Source organism: Brienomyrus brachyistius, chromosome 3 (assembly GCF_023856365.1).
Source record: "Brienomyrus brachyistius isolate T26 chromosome 3, BBRACH_0.4, whole genome shotgun sequence".
Classification (NCBI taxonomy): domain Eukaryota; kingdom Metazoa; phylum Chordata; class Actinopteri; order Osteoglossiformes; family Mormyridae; genus Brienomyrus; species Brienomyrus brachyistius.
Window position 1 is genome coordinate 28,982,272 of NC_064535.1, and position 15,407 is coordinate 28,997,678.

General features: G+C 40.3%; 1 long non-coding RNA gene and 1 gene segment (V, D, J or C); one reads left to right on the forward strand and one right to left on the reverse strand.

Annotated features, from left to right (window-relative positions):
- LOC125738158 (uncharacterized) overlaps positions 1-14,643 on the reverse strand; it is a 27,867-nt gene extending 13,224 nt beyond the window's left edge. The window contains exon 1 of the long non-coding RNA XR_007396747.1: positions 14,563-14,643. This is a non-coding gene — a long non-coding RNA (uncharacterized LOC125738158). The remainder of the gene's footprint in view (positions 1-14,562) is intronic.
- The window catches only part of LOC125738142 (Ig kappa chain V region Mem5-like), a 76,418-nt gene that overhangs the window by 29,873 nt on the left and 31,138 nt on the right, over positions 1-15,407 (forward strand).

A 15,407-nucleotide genomic window follows, 5' to 3' on the forward strand; every position in this document is an offset into this window, starting at 1 on the left:
TCAATGGGGCTAGATCCCAAACACTGACGAGATGGAGTGCTGCTTTTGACCGGATTAAGGCTTTTATTTCTGATAATCTTGTCTGACTAATTAACCTATTATATAATATATAATATTCCTGTATTCCGTACTTATTTCTGATGGTTGCACCTGGAGGGGGGGGGGGCGGGGGGGGGCGGCTAGGAGGTAATTTTTGTGCCTTTGTACTTGTTCTCTTCTTCACTCTTTCAAAATTAATCAATTGTTCACAAAGAATATGAATTACCCAACATGTTAACATAAACAGCAAACTCTGAATCCCGCCCACACCCCCCACCGTGAATATTTACATCAGCAAAAAGTACCCGTTAGCCATGGCCTTCTGTTTGAGCACCTGCCTGAAAAGTATGTGCATGTCACTGTTATTCATAATGAATGTAACAACTGATGTGTCACCTATATAATGCATAACTTAACTATGATATTGTGTACCATGGTGATGCAGCACTTCATACAGTCATACAAGTAACCCTATCACAGCCCTGTCCATCTGAAAACCCACTGACATTCACAAGAAAAGGATAGCGCAGACTTCTCACAAAGGGAGACACGCATAAACAGTTAAATATGCAAAAACAATAAAAATATGCCCCGTGACCCAGTAGGATAAGCGGTTTGGAAAATGGATGGATGGATGGATGGATAGATTATATTGATACATTTGTATAAGTATGTATATGTATAAATATAAATATAAAAATAAAGTAATATATTTATAACAGTAATAGATGTTTATACAGCATTTATTGTCTGTTGAAGAAAGGTGCTTTCCTGCTCTTTTACCTGACGAAACTCTGAATGACGTAATCAAAATTAATCTGTTTTGCTAGATCAGACTCAATACTGAGTCTTGCCAAATCTACTAGTCGCACTTATGAAATAGTGGATCTTAGAATTTTTTTACCAGCTACAGCTTGCTGAATGAGTGCTCTGCAGAGGCGACAGTGGCAGGAATTGTCAACAGAATAAACAGACTGATGCACATATTTGGATAGAGTCCTACCATTCATCCATCCATCCATCCATCCATTTTCCAAACTGCTTATCCTACTGGGTCGCGGGGGATCTGGAGCCTATCCCGGAAGCAATGGGCACGAGGCAGGGAACAACCCAGGATGGGGGGCCAGCCCATCACAGGGCGAATTAAAAAAATTAATATTCAAATTAGAGTGATCCCCCGCCTACCGCAGAAGTTACATTCCAGACCCAGCAGCAAAAGGTGAAAATCCGTGATATAGAAAGACCATATATGTATATATATATATATATATATATATATATATATATATATATATATATAGTTTAAGCCTTAAAATACCCCTACCACACACTTTAAATACATGTGAACTTATTAAAACACACTTTGTAAGCACATATGATATGTGGATGTCAGGCTAAAGATATGAGTAACATAAATATAATAATAATAATAATATGTAATATATATATGTATATTTAGTTATGTTATAGTTACTATGAATTATAATACTTATTGTTCTAACGAACTCTTGTCTAGCACGCGTAGTGACAAATGAAAAGCGTATGTACATTTCGTTATGAATTGCGACTCTACATGTACGTAGCAGTATGTTTTATGATTTACTAGTGTATTGCTTAAATGATACGTTAGTTATAAATTATAATATTGTTCTAGCAAACTTTTAAGCACACATAGTATCTGCTGAAAACCATATGCTTTGCTATGAACAGGCTGCAAAGTGCACTACAGGTAGGATGTACTTATTGAATTCTTACTCCATTTTTATTTATATACAGATGTTATAATTACAGTAATACATTGTTGTTATTAATAGTTTAGCATAGGAAAATGCTTATTTCACCATAAAAAAGTTGTCAAAAACCCATAAAAAATTATCACTATTAAACTGCATATTTCCGTGATAGAAAATTACATATGTTCCACAGAAAAATCTGCGATATAGCGGGGGTGCAATAGCTGAACCGCAGTATAGCTGGGGATCACTGTATAATACAAATTATGGGATGTGTTGGGCTTCATGGCCCCCGTGAGCTTCATAGGCCCTGGAGCGATATACCGGCTGCATCCCCTCTCCTTGGGCCTGACTAGGGCATAAGGAAGTTATTTTTTCATTTTGAACAACAAAATTTCCTTATTTCTTCTGCGGTTATGATGTCAGTCAGAAGATACTTTGCATTTTCAGCTCATGCCTCAGTGCTCTGGGAGGGTTTATATTCCAGGAGGTTTAACACTTCATGACTGACAGCTGCCCTTCATCACACCAGACTCCAACCAAACATGACTTTGATCAGCCTCAGCATCTTACTCTTCATCCTCACTCACGGTAACACAGAACAAGCTTGTATTTTTGCAACACATTCCTTGATGAATTGTGCATTTTTTATTTAGATGACTGAAGATTCTAAGTGTGGAAATTTTGCATGTTTATTCAGTTGTTCATATGTTTATATTTTGTATTTTCAGAATCCAGAGGACAAGTGACTGTGACTCAGACTCCAGAGCTGATATCAGCTTCCTCAGGACAGACAGTCACTGTAAACTGTAAAACCAGCAGCCCAGTGTATGTTTATAATAATAATCCCCGCATGGCCTGGTATCTACAGAAACCGGGAGAAGCTCCTAAACTCTTGATCTATTACGCAAATAGCCGTATCTCTGGGATTCCGTCTCGATTCACTGGCAGTGGATCTAGTGCTGACTTCACTCTGACCATCAGTGGAGTCCAGACTGAAGATGCAGGAGATTATTACTGTCAGAGTTTCCACTATATCAGTAGTATAAATATGTTCACACAGTGATACAGAGCCGTACAAAAACCTCCCTCAGTCAGACTGCACAGTGACTGCACTGCTGCAGCTGGGACTCACTGCAGGTGCTGAGGGGGAAGTTAAACCAAAGCTCTATAAAGTTCAGTATGTGTAACAGGGTTAAAACATTTTTATTGTAACCGGTGATCGCTAGGGATGACGCCATCCCCGGATCCAGTATCGGGCTGTATGTACGAGACGCTGGTTAGGTAATTGGGGGCGTTTCGTAATGGAGTCTTAATTGGGTAGAAACAGCGGTACACGCAATGAATTAAGATCGGTGTGGATAAAAACGGTGGGAAGCCGGTAGTGGGGGAGTGGTCCGATTGCTGCCGTGACACTCCTGCAAGCGACGGAAATGGTGGTGAGCGGTTGGTTTCGTGTCTGGGCTGCGCCGTAAGGTAATGAGTAATAGGGGTTGGACGGGGTGGTTTGGTTCATTCCTGTTTTGTTCTGGGTATGTAAGGACTGTTGATCTCTTCCCAGGCTGGGTTCGGGGCGACGTGTGTGTCCGGGTTTATGCTGACGCTCAGGAGATGGTCACTGCTGTTTTGCCTGTTTTGATTTTGTTTGGTTTGTCAGATTATGTGGGATGTATTGCTATCGTTGTGAATAAGGGGGGGTGGTTACCGGGGCTAACTGGGTGCTGGCTGGTATAGTAGGAGGTCTGGAGGGTAGTTTATTCTCTTCCCCATTTACAGCATAGAGCCAGTGAGTGTGGTGCTGGAGTTTGGGGGTTGGAGGCTGTTTTCTTGCACTGCATGGAGTGAATGTGGGGTGAGTGAGAAGTATTAACTCCAGGATGTGGTTTGCTGTGATTTTGATGTTAACTCCCACTTGGATATGTGTGCCCTCGGGGTGTATGTGTGTGGTGTCTCCCCTTCCTTCTTTTTCTTCTTCCAGGTAAGCACCTTCCCAGGCTGGCTAAGGGGTTAAGGCGTGATTATAGTATTGGACCACCAGCACCTGGGTTTTGCTCTCAACCCCGTTTGTCTATGTTTTAGTGGTGTCATATGCTGGTAATTGTTTAAAGGCTGGGAGGGTTCTTTTTAAGTATTGTGTTGATAAATTGTTTTAATTCTGGGATATGCGTCTCTGTGTGCATGCAAATGTAACTGCAAGTGGAAGTCGTGGGGTTAATTTGAAGTCCTGAGGGGCAGGGCCTCGGGTGGCGTAGTTGGGGTTACGTAACCTTGCAGCCCAAGGTTACATTATAAAATATGATTTTTACCAATATTAAGTAACTCCACTCATGCTTGATATGATAAATTATTCAGTTAAACAAGGGTCCTTTAGACAAGATTGCAACAGGGCAAGTATCTTCCTCCTTTTGAAAAAAGATAAGGACCCTGGCTCATGTTTTAATTACCGTGTACTTTCCTTGCTTGGAGTAGACGTCAAATTGTATGACAAAGTTCTCTCACGCCGATTCGAATCTTTTATGACCAAGTTGGTTCATGAAGACCAAAACGGGGTTTACAAACTCTCATTCAGCCTCTGACAATCTCCGTCACTTACTACATATAATTTATTCTGCTGATCAATCGGAGACCCTTGTGGTGTTTTCTCTTTGGACGCTATGAAAGCTTTTGAATGCCTTGAGTTCGACTACCTTTGGTCTGTCCTGGAACATATGGGTTTAGGCCCTGACTAGCATGATTACACAATAATCCCAGGGCAGTTGTGTTAACAGGTCAAATATGTTCACAGTCCTTTTCTTTGAGTAGAGGCACTACTCAAGGGCTGTCCTCTCTCCTCTTTTTCTCTATACTATACTGTGAACAATAATTTAAGAAAATCCTGTCAGTCATTAGTGCCAATCTTTCAAACTGGACACATTTACCTAATTCCCTATATACGTGCATCTCAGTTGTTAAAATGAATATCCTACCATGCGTGACCTTTTACAGTGCCATCTTACCTTTGCCTTCCCCTCCTCACTTCTGGATCCGATTGGCTTCTATCCTACTCAAGTATATCTGGAATGGGACGCGCTCTCGCATTAGGTTGACCACTATTCAGCGTAGTAGGATGGATGGAGGTCTCTCCTTTTCTAATTTTAAACTCTTTGCTCAATCATTCATTCTTCGCCCTTTATCAGTTTGGTTCAACTCAGGCTCCAAAGTGGAAGAATCCTTGGTGGCTCCATATAATTTAAAAGACTTGGTCTTTTGCAGTATTTCAACAGAGCAATGTAATCTCCGTTTTGGCCCAATTATATCCCATCTAGTGTCCACCTTTGGAAAGACAGGCTGGCCCCATACCAAACTGGCATTACCATCTTCCTCTTTTCAATAACCATAGGTTTCTATCTGGTAACTCCATTTACAGTAGATGCTCTCAGTGGGCAGAATGCAATATCACCAGTTTTGGGCATCTGTTCAATGATAAAGGTCTAAGGACATTTCAGGATATTAAGGCTCAATATAACATCCCTGCCGTTCCATTCTTTATGTATTTGTGCATTAGATCAGCTCTTCATGCCTATGGGGTCCCTTTAAATTCGGAGTTGCTTCTATATCTGTCACGCCCAGCTCGTACGATCCTCGTGTGTGCCACGCCCCCTCATTATCCACGTGTGCTTCCCTGATTGTACCCAGCTGTACCCTGTTGTCTTGTCTAGTTTAGTCCCCATCTTGCCTCCGTTCATTGTCTGTCATTGATGTTAGTTGTCGTCTGTTTCCTGCCCCGAGTCCTGAGAATAAACCCCGTTTCCCCGCACTTTGCCTGCTTGCCTGTTCCTGCTCGTTCGCCTGCCTGCACGCTCACCCGATCACCCGGCGATCACAACAATATCCTCTCCTTAATTTAATGTTTTTCGACAATGCCTTTTCTATCTCTGCTTCCTCTATATGTTTATTTCTCCTCAGATCTTCATACAGACCTTTAGGAGCAGTTGCAGTTTGGTCAAAAGATTTTGAAATCGATGTGTAAGACATTTTCTGAGCACACATGGGAGGTAACAATGTCCTCTAAAAATCCCAATCATCAGCTGATACACTGGAAATTAGCGCACATAATGTATTTGACATTTTATACGCGTCTTTCCAGCTCTCCCAACGGCAACCTATGTCCACAAGGGGTACACGGCACTTGCTCAGCTCTTAATTCAATCTGGTGTTAGTTAGCTACTGATATTTAAATCCTATTGGACAAAGACATCATCTTAACTCCTAACCTGTTTTTTCTAAGTGACTTTTCAGCTTTTGCACTCGCACCTTTTCAGAGAAGCCGCCGCCTTGTTGCTTTTACAGCAGCTAAGAAGTTACTAGTTAGCTGCTGGAACCCCCCACGCTTAATGTGTAAGTGCTTAAGGGCTCTTAATGTGTTTAGTATTATCTCAGTGGAGCTGTCAACCGCTAGGATGGATGGGGCTAGATCCCAAACACTGATGAGATGGAGTACTGCTTTTGACCGGATTAAGAGCTTTTATTTCTGATAATCTTGTCTAACTAATTAACCTTTTATATAATATTCCTGTATTCTGTACTTATTTCTGATAGTTGTGCTTGTACCTGGGGGGGGGTGCTTTTTTATTTTGCTTTTTCAAAATAAAACAATTGTTCACAAAGAATATGAATTACCCAACATGTTAACATAAACAGCAAACACTGAATCCCGCCCATACCCCCCACCGTGAATATTTACATCAGCAAAAAGTACCCGTTAGCCATGGCCTTCTGTTTGAGCACCTGCCTGAAAAGTATGTGCATGTCACTGTTATTCATAATGAATGTAACAACTGAAGTGTCCCCTATATAATGCATAACTTAACTATGATTTTGTGTACCATGGTGTCACAGCACTTCATACAGTCATACAAGTAACCCTATCACAGCCCTGTCCATCTGAAAACCCACTGACATTCACAAGAAAAGGTAGTGCAGACTCCTCATGAATGGAGACACGCTTAAGCAGTTAAATATGCAAAAACAATAAATATATGACCATGGAAAAGGACTTAGAGGGCTGATTTAAACCAAATGCATATTATTAGAACAGGCTAAAACAGTTGTACAATTTTCATCTTACAATCATGCAAAAAAAAAGTTAATTCGCTAGTAAATATATAAGGTTAATATATACATCTACCATTTTGGAAGTAAATCTGATATGAAATTGTTCATGCTTTGCTAGATTATTTAAATTTAATTATGTTGTATGTGTTATATGATTGCATCGAAGTGAAATGAATGAAATTCTTACCGCTGTTCCAATTCAATATCTTACAGGGTGTTGCCAAGTCAATTCAAAATGCAGTTCATAAATTCTGAACAACCCTGGTTACATAAGCTACATAATGAGCCAACCAACCAAACTTGCTATGTGGTCAGTCACATCTTTTGAATTGTTAAGGTGAATCACTCATCCTAACTGGCAATGGCAGAAAACTGTGCAATCAGGCATCCGCTAACCTAATACCTGCTGATTCAAGTGTTGAATCCCCAGACTGTGGCTGAGGAGAGGTGTAACGCTGCCCAGCAAAGACACACTGCTGTAGAGGGTGGGTGCTTTGGCATGTGGAAGACGTGATTCTGCTACCTACACAAGTCCTTGGGAGCTCTGAGGTTTCACCCTGAATGTTCCTATGCTGTTCTTGTTATGTGTAATATGCTACACAACATATCAGTAATAATTGTATTAATATACTGTATAGTTTTAACCAGCAAGTTGTTTTAAGGCTTCTTTTGAGGTGTTACTTCCTTTTCCTATTGCTGCTCTCCATTGTGCTTTTTTACAAGGAAGCAACATCACGTTTTAAGCCTATATTTATATTATTAACAATTAGGTTTATGTATCGTGGTCTTAATTTTGGTTGCTTTGGTGTGTTTTTATTAATTGTCTTTATTTTTAAATTTGCATGTCTGGTGTGACAATCATATAACATATTTCACCATTGAAATATGTGGAATCGATGTTAAGCCTGGCCAGCGTAGAGCACCCCGTATACCCAGAATGTCCTCGAGTCAGCAAATTCAGACAACCGAGAAGTAATCAAGACAACATTTATTCACAGATACAGGATACACTATACAGATTGGAATACAGCTCTTAATCATCGAATTCAGGTGTTTAATTCTGACCCATTGCCAGAGGTGTATAAAACCAAGCACCCAGCCATGCAGTCAGGTTTACAAACATTTGTGAAAGAATGTGTCATTCTGAAGAGCTCAGTGAATTCGAGCATGATGCTGTCATAGGATGCCACCTTCGCAATGTCAGCTTGTGAAATTTCTTCCCTGCTAAATATTCCACGGTCTACTGTAAGTCTGATTATTGCAAAGTAGAAGCATTTAGGAACAACAGAACCTCGCCATGAAGTGCCAGACCACGTGAAATAACAGGGAGGGGTCTCCGTCTGCTGAGGCCCGTAGTGCATCAGTGACTCATTAACTAGAGTGCCAAACTTCCTCTGACATTAACAGCAGTATACAAACTGTGCCTTCCAGTCCACCCATTCCACTCCTTTGGCAGCAGTTACTTCTTGCCAAGCAGAGCCCCTCCATTACAGTTAAGCTGCATTTTCGAAGACGGATATAAACTGATGATGAAACCGAGGCCAATTTACTCAAACATATATACCTAATAAAGATTGCAGTCCTACAACAGACAATTTCATCATAAGGATCAGTAATTTTTAGTTATGTTTAGTTGTGAAACTACACCCTAAACAGTGTAAGTCTTATTTTAAATGATAAAATCTTTATTATTTTCAACATACTTTAAAATCGTTATTACACTGCATTTTTTTCACAATAGGAAAAAAATCTCAAATCTTTCCAACACCACTGCTTACAGTGTGAATGAGAACCAAAGTTTGCCCTCCCATTATTAAAAACAGATGCATCACATGCATTTGCATGAAAGACACACTTTGCATTGGCAGCACGTCCCTCAGTGACCTGTGGCAGCTTATAAGCCTGTGAGATTAACACTCTGTTACACAGTCGTCCTTCACAGCAACACAGTCCACAGGGACAATGACTTTAATCACCATCTTCATCTGGACGCTCATCCTCTGCATCCAAGGTCAGTCTGAGTGCATCATCATTAAAAATCAAATACTATAACACAAACAACTATGGTAATGATATAATTGTATTTCTTAAAATATTTCAAATAATGTTATTTATGTTTTTTAGAATCCAGAGGCCAGATTACTGTGACTCAGACACCTGTGGTAAAAGCTGTTACTGTAGGAGAAACTGTGATCTTAAGCTGTAAAACCAGCAGCCCTATATATTATGACGATGTGTCGTGGTACCAACAGAGGACTGGAGAGCCGCCTAAACTCCTCATATACGAAATTAGAAACCGTCAGTCTGGAACTCCAGAAAGATTCACTGGAGGTGGAACTAATTATGGGTCCGACTTCACTCTGACCATCAGTGGAATCCAGGCTGAAGATGCAGGAGATTATTACTGTCAGAGTTTCCACATCCCTAATAGTCAATACGTGTTCACACAGTGATACAGAGCCGTACAAAAACCTCCCTCAGTCAGACTGCACAGTGACTGCACTGCTGCAGCTGGGACTCACTGCAGGTGCTGAGGGGGAATCTAAACCAAAGCTCTATAAAGGTCACTTTTCAGTAAGTATAACAGGGTTAGAATACACCTATAAATATTGTGATTTTCATCAAAATTAACTCATTATTCAAATAGCCACCTTTCGTATAGTTTAAATATATTCAGTGGCCTCGATAGATCACACATTACAGTTGCTCTTCTGCATTCAAGCCCTTCAATTATGCAGTGGGGAACCCCGTTTCCTTAGGTGAGAATATCGAGCGGATTGCCTGTTACATTGTTACAAGAAAATAAAGGAGGTTATTTATTTTACTTTTTAGAATCAAACCCAAGCAAAAGGACCGGTGCCTACACTTCCAGTTCATCCATTAAAGTGTGGGCCACACGACTCAGTAGCATATCACCAGCCTAAGGAATTTTGCCCCTTTCACTGGATGACACACATACACTGGATAACCCCACACTGGATCTGCCATACTAAAGAACACAGGCCATTGTTACAACCGAAGGGCAAAATATCATAATATCTATTAAAAGTCACAATTAAAAGGTACACACTGAAACAGTAAAGTCACTTAAAACAATCAGATTTAGAGAGACATTCATCAGTAATACCTATTCATTAAAAGGTTTGTTGCACACAGAATTTGCTGTGTAATATCTGCTCTGGCCATAGAAATGCGGAGCACATTATGATATAAATTAATAGCACAGAAAATGATCATGCAATTAATACATTTGTGGAAATTCACAATCAATACACACAAATTTCAAATTACTCACTGTGTTAGTGGTCACTATTATAAAATGCAATTGGTGCATACAACCATTTTATAATAACTGTGACCTCGTAGCTTGAATATGCCCCAAGTTTTGCCTTCCCATTGCCATGGAAACAGATGCATCACATGCATTTGCATGAAAGACACACTTTGCATTGGCAGCACGTCCCTCAGTGACCTGTGGCAGCTTATAAACCTGTGAGATTAACACTCTGTTACTCACAGTCGTCCATCACAGCAACACAGTCCACAGGGACAATGACTTTAATCACCATCTTCATCTGAACGCTCATCCTCTGCATCCAAGTTCAGTCTCAATGCATCAACAATATTCAAACTGAAAATCAAATGCTACAATACAAACTACAAACTATGGTAATGATGCCATAATATTTGTTCAAATATTTCAAATGATGTCATTTATGAGGCCAGATTACTGTGACTCAGACGCCTGCAGTAAAACTCACTGCAGGTGCTGAGGGGGTAGATAAATCAAAGTTTACTTTTCAGGAAGTGTACTGTTAGTGGGTTAAAATATACCTATGAAATATTACGATTCCCGTAACTATCACATGTTCCCGCCTTTTGGTACCAGTTAGCAGTCTAGCAGCTGCATTTTGTACCAACTGTAAACGATATAAAGATGACTTACACAGACCTGAGAAAAGGGAATTACAGCAGTCATGTCCAGATGATATAAAAGCATGGTTCTTTAAATTATTAAAAGACAGAACAGATTTAATTTTTGAAGCCAAACGAAATTGGTATAATGCTCCTCTGACCACGAAGATAATTTGCTTATCTAATCTGAGATCAGAGTCAAAAAGAACTGAGATTCTTGATATATGGCTTAGCATATGACACTAGTGGACTAGTGAAGTAGAAGCTGAGTATCCAAACAGAATTCTATCTGTTTTATCTCCGTGTAACTGTAAAAAATAATTAGCAAGCCACTGCTTAACATCCTGCAAGCACTCTTTAACCTTGTGAAGATGCAAGTATCTATTAGTTCTAGAGGCAAATATAACTGTGACATCAGCATGACAATGAAAGGAGATCTAATGCTTCTTAAATATGGGGTGCATACAGATAGAGAAGATAGTGGGGCTTAGGATGGACCCTTGAGGAACCCCGGAGCTGACAGCAGCTGTGAATGATAAACAACTACTTATGTTAACCAAAAATGTTATTTGCCGAAGACTGGATACAAACCAATTGACTGCAGTTCTCTGGATGCCAATGGCGTGTTTAAGGTGCTCAATGAGTAGAGTATGATCGAAAGCAGTACTCAGGTCGAAAGGAACCAGAGTAGCAAATTTTCCAGCATCACCCATGAGCTGTACTGTAAATCATTTGTTACTGTAAATCATTCAGTACTATGTAGTGCTCTAAAATCGGGCTGGATGTTTTCCAAAAGGTTGGGTTCACTTAAAAAGCTCAATAGTATAAAATGCTTTCTCCAAAGTTTTTGAAAGACAGTTTTGAGATTGGGCCAAAGTTATTAAATTTCTTGGAATCCAGGTTATGCTTTATAACGGGGGGCTATGAAGCAGCATGCTTGAAACCAGAGGGGGCTGTGCTAGTAAGCAGACTAGATTAGATAATGGACAACACACTAGGACCAAGAGCCACAAATGCTTCTTTAAGAAGCTGTGTAGGAATTATGTCAACTGGAGACGTGGTGAGCATGGCATCTCTCAGGAAGCACAGGGAACTGGGCAAATACTCCATGGAAGGGATGCTGGTCTGTCACAGAACACATACTACTGTCAAATTAAAGAAGTGTTTTCCTAACTACATGCATTTGGACTGGTATGGGGGACTGGATCATCTAGAGAAAACTCACTGGAATACAGTGAGAACATAGAAAACACACACAGGCAGGACTGGGAACTGAACCCAGAACCAATGTTCCCTCTGAGTGTTCAAGAATGTGAGTAATGTTTCTTTGGCCTTCAGCTTTTGCCAGAGCACTGTGAACAAAATGTAAACGTTTAAATCAATGAAACAAAATATCTTACACGTTAATTTTTTGTCATGTTATCAGAATCCATACATAAGCATTCAATATTGAAACTATCCAATGCAAAACCTTGAACAGAAATTAATGTGCACTATGCATCCATTACATTTGTTTAGCAGTAATTACTTCTTATCATGCAGTGCCCTCCATACACTTAGGCTGCATTTTTGAAGACGGAGAGGAAGCTATGCACACTGCAGACCCAGAGGGACCCAGAGTCACCAGCATCCAGCCCAGAGAATTTTAGAGTTTAGAATTTGGGGATCAGTGGTCATTGTGGACACACCACAGCAATCAGTGCACAACAACATAATGTGTCCTCTGCATTTAACCCATATGTGACATCATGATAAAGCAGGGGGCAGCTAATTCAGTGTCCAGGGTGCCGGCACTCTGCCCAAGTCTCTTTGCTCGGACCAGCAGCGCCCATCTTGCCAGGCACAGGTTTGCCAGCTCCAAACCCCAAGCAGGTTGCCAGCGACTCAGAAGAGGCCGTGTCGTCAGTGCATCACACTCCTGTGTCTGTGTCTCCAGTCTCAGACCTGAGCACCTCAGGTGGCCACACTCAGGTGACCAAGCACCTGTCCAGCCTTCACAGTTGCCCAGGAGCAGGATTTGGCCCTGGTCTAGTGTTTCCATGTTCCGGAGCTGTCGTCTGGGACATGGACGCCATCAGTGCCCTCCGGATCCTCTGCTGGCTACATTTCCTACACCCACAGATCCTCCTCTGATTCCCCTTGTGCCAATGGTCCCTACGTCCATCCCTCCTGTCTGGTTTTCTATTGTAGTTCATCTCAAAGGCGCTTAGTAGGATCGAGGTCAAGAAGGCCAGTCGAGTTCTTCCACACCAAACTCAGCCAACCATGTCTTTATGGACCGTGCGTTCTTTGTCCACCTTCGGAATATTCATGCTGGAACAGAAAAGGGTCTTCGCCGAACTGTTCCCACAAAGTTGGAAGCATATAATTGTCCTAAATGACTTGGTAGCTTTATAATTACCATATTTAATGTTGGTAATGTCTTACTGTTTGTAGTTTATCAATTAAACCATATGTATGTGTGGCCCAGAATTTAAAATGACGCAATAACTGCAGTTGGGGTTCTTCACTTGCACAATTTTACACAAATTAAACTGTTTTCCACTTAAAGTACTTGGAGCGAAAACATGCTTACAGAGAAATGTACAAATTTGTCAAAGAGGGAAACAAATACATCTAGATCCAGCTGAATAAATACAACTAAACAAATATTAACAAATATGACTGTGATTCGCTGGTGCAAACAAAAAGCACACAAAATTGCAAAAAACTTGCACTCAAAACAATCCAGGCAGGCTTTAAAGAAAAGGTTAAATAAGATAGATCCCTTAACACCCCTTATAGGTTTCTGTAAAATCCAGTCCCTGTTCAAAAAGACAGCTTTTTACTTTTATATATAAAGAAAACACCAAACATTAGTGCTGACATCAGAATGGGGAATGAAGCTCACGAAATCCAAACCATCCCAAAAGAAAAATCAAAATACACATTATTTCACAAATTTTGTAAACTTGACTGCATGGCTACAGTAAGTGCTTGGATTTACATGCCTGTGGCAATGGGTCTGAGTGGAACACTTGAATGATTAAGAGGTGTGTCCCAATACTTTTGTCCATATAGTGTTACTACCCACAATTCTACATCTCCTTTGCCTGTTGAAACACACTCCAACAACCATTCCATCTTGAACTATTTGCATGGATTATTTGCACTTTTATTTGTTTAGTAATTTCCTATGTCTGAACAGGAAAAATCCACGAACTCCTGACAAAACTAATGCTCTGTTGCATTAATAACATAACTTATTTGGTGATGTTAGGGAAGCACATTCAGAAAACAAGTGATGATGTTCCTTTGCTTGACTGGCTGACAGAACTTGTCACCCAAGTAGAAGGAAACTTTCAAGATTGGCAAGTGTTTTTGTAACAGATTATAATTATTATCCTCAGCGTTTTGTTCTTCTAAAAAAACCGCAATTACAATTAAAATTTATAAACAGATTATAGGGAACATTGCATGAGAGGATTATAGGGAACATTTCCCACAACCCCTGAGGTGGAAAACCTCAAGGCTGCTGGCTGAGCCACTCAGACACGTGCCACCAATACAGTACAGTATCGTTTTTTTATGCAAATACCCTGTCTGGTTACAGTAGGTTCCTTCACATACAGAGTTTCTCCTTATGCAGAGGGTGATGTGATCTCACGTGATCTCATTTCGGCATCCGGTAATTCTAAAGCCTTGCGGTTTCTGGCATCTGGGTGGAAATTCACATATTATGTCTGCAACAAACAGGATCGTTTTGAAGGAGATTTTGAAGAAATACTGGAAAGCCTAGAACCTGGCAATTCTACGGCATTTAGCAAAATCACAGGCAGAAGTTGCTGTTATTTCTGCAATGCAATACTGGCTTGAACAGTCAAAGTGTTGTAAATTACTGTGATTCATACATTCATAGAAAGAGAAAGATATGTACCACGTGTATTTTACTAAATGTGAGCATAAGTAGAGTTTTACTCGTCCATTAATGTATTACTGCGAGGAGAAACGCGGCTGTAGCGCTGGGAGGTTTTTGTACGGCGTGTCAATCAGATTCAATCACTGTGGTGGACTTTCGGCGGCGGGACCAGACTGGATGTTGGCAGTAAGTATCCAGCTTTTAATAATAAATATGCAAGTAGAAATCTTTAACACATACGCACATTTAAGTTCTGTTGTTATCGCAAATGTATTAGGGTGAATATCTGGGACTTCTATAGGAATATGATTCGGGTGATGTATACAAAATCCAGAAATATTAAAAACATCAATTATATACTTTCTTGGGTCAGAGAACACATTTAGATGTAACACATGCCTATTACTTGTTAATAATATAATAACCGTCAAGTGGTACCTATAACATCAGATATCGAACAGCACGTTACTTTTCAGCATACTTAGTTTGTCCAAGTAACAGAAAACGTGACATTTTCACTCGTTAGGTTTATACCCTTAGAATATTAGGTATTAAACGGTTAGTTGCCTGTACTGCGCTGCTGTGAGGTTTTTGTACGGCTGCTAATGCGCCGTGAATCACTGTGGTACACTTTCGGCGGCGGTACCAGGCTGGACGTTGGAAGTAAGTGTCTCTCTGTAATATTAATGTTTGAACATTAGTTTTCATATCTAGTCGACACATAATTT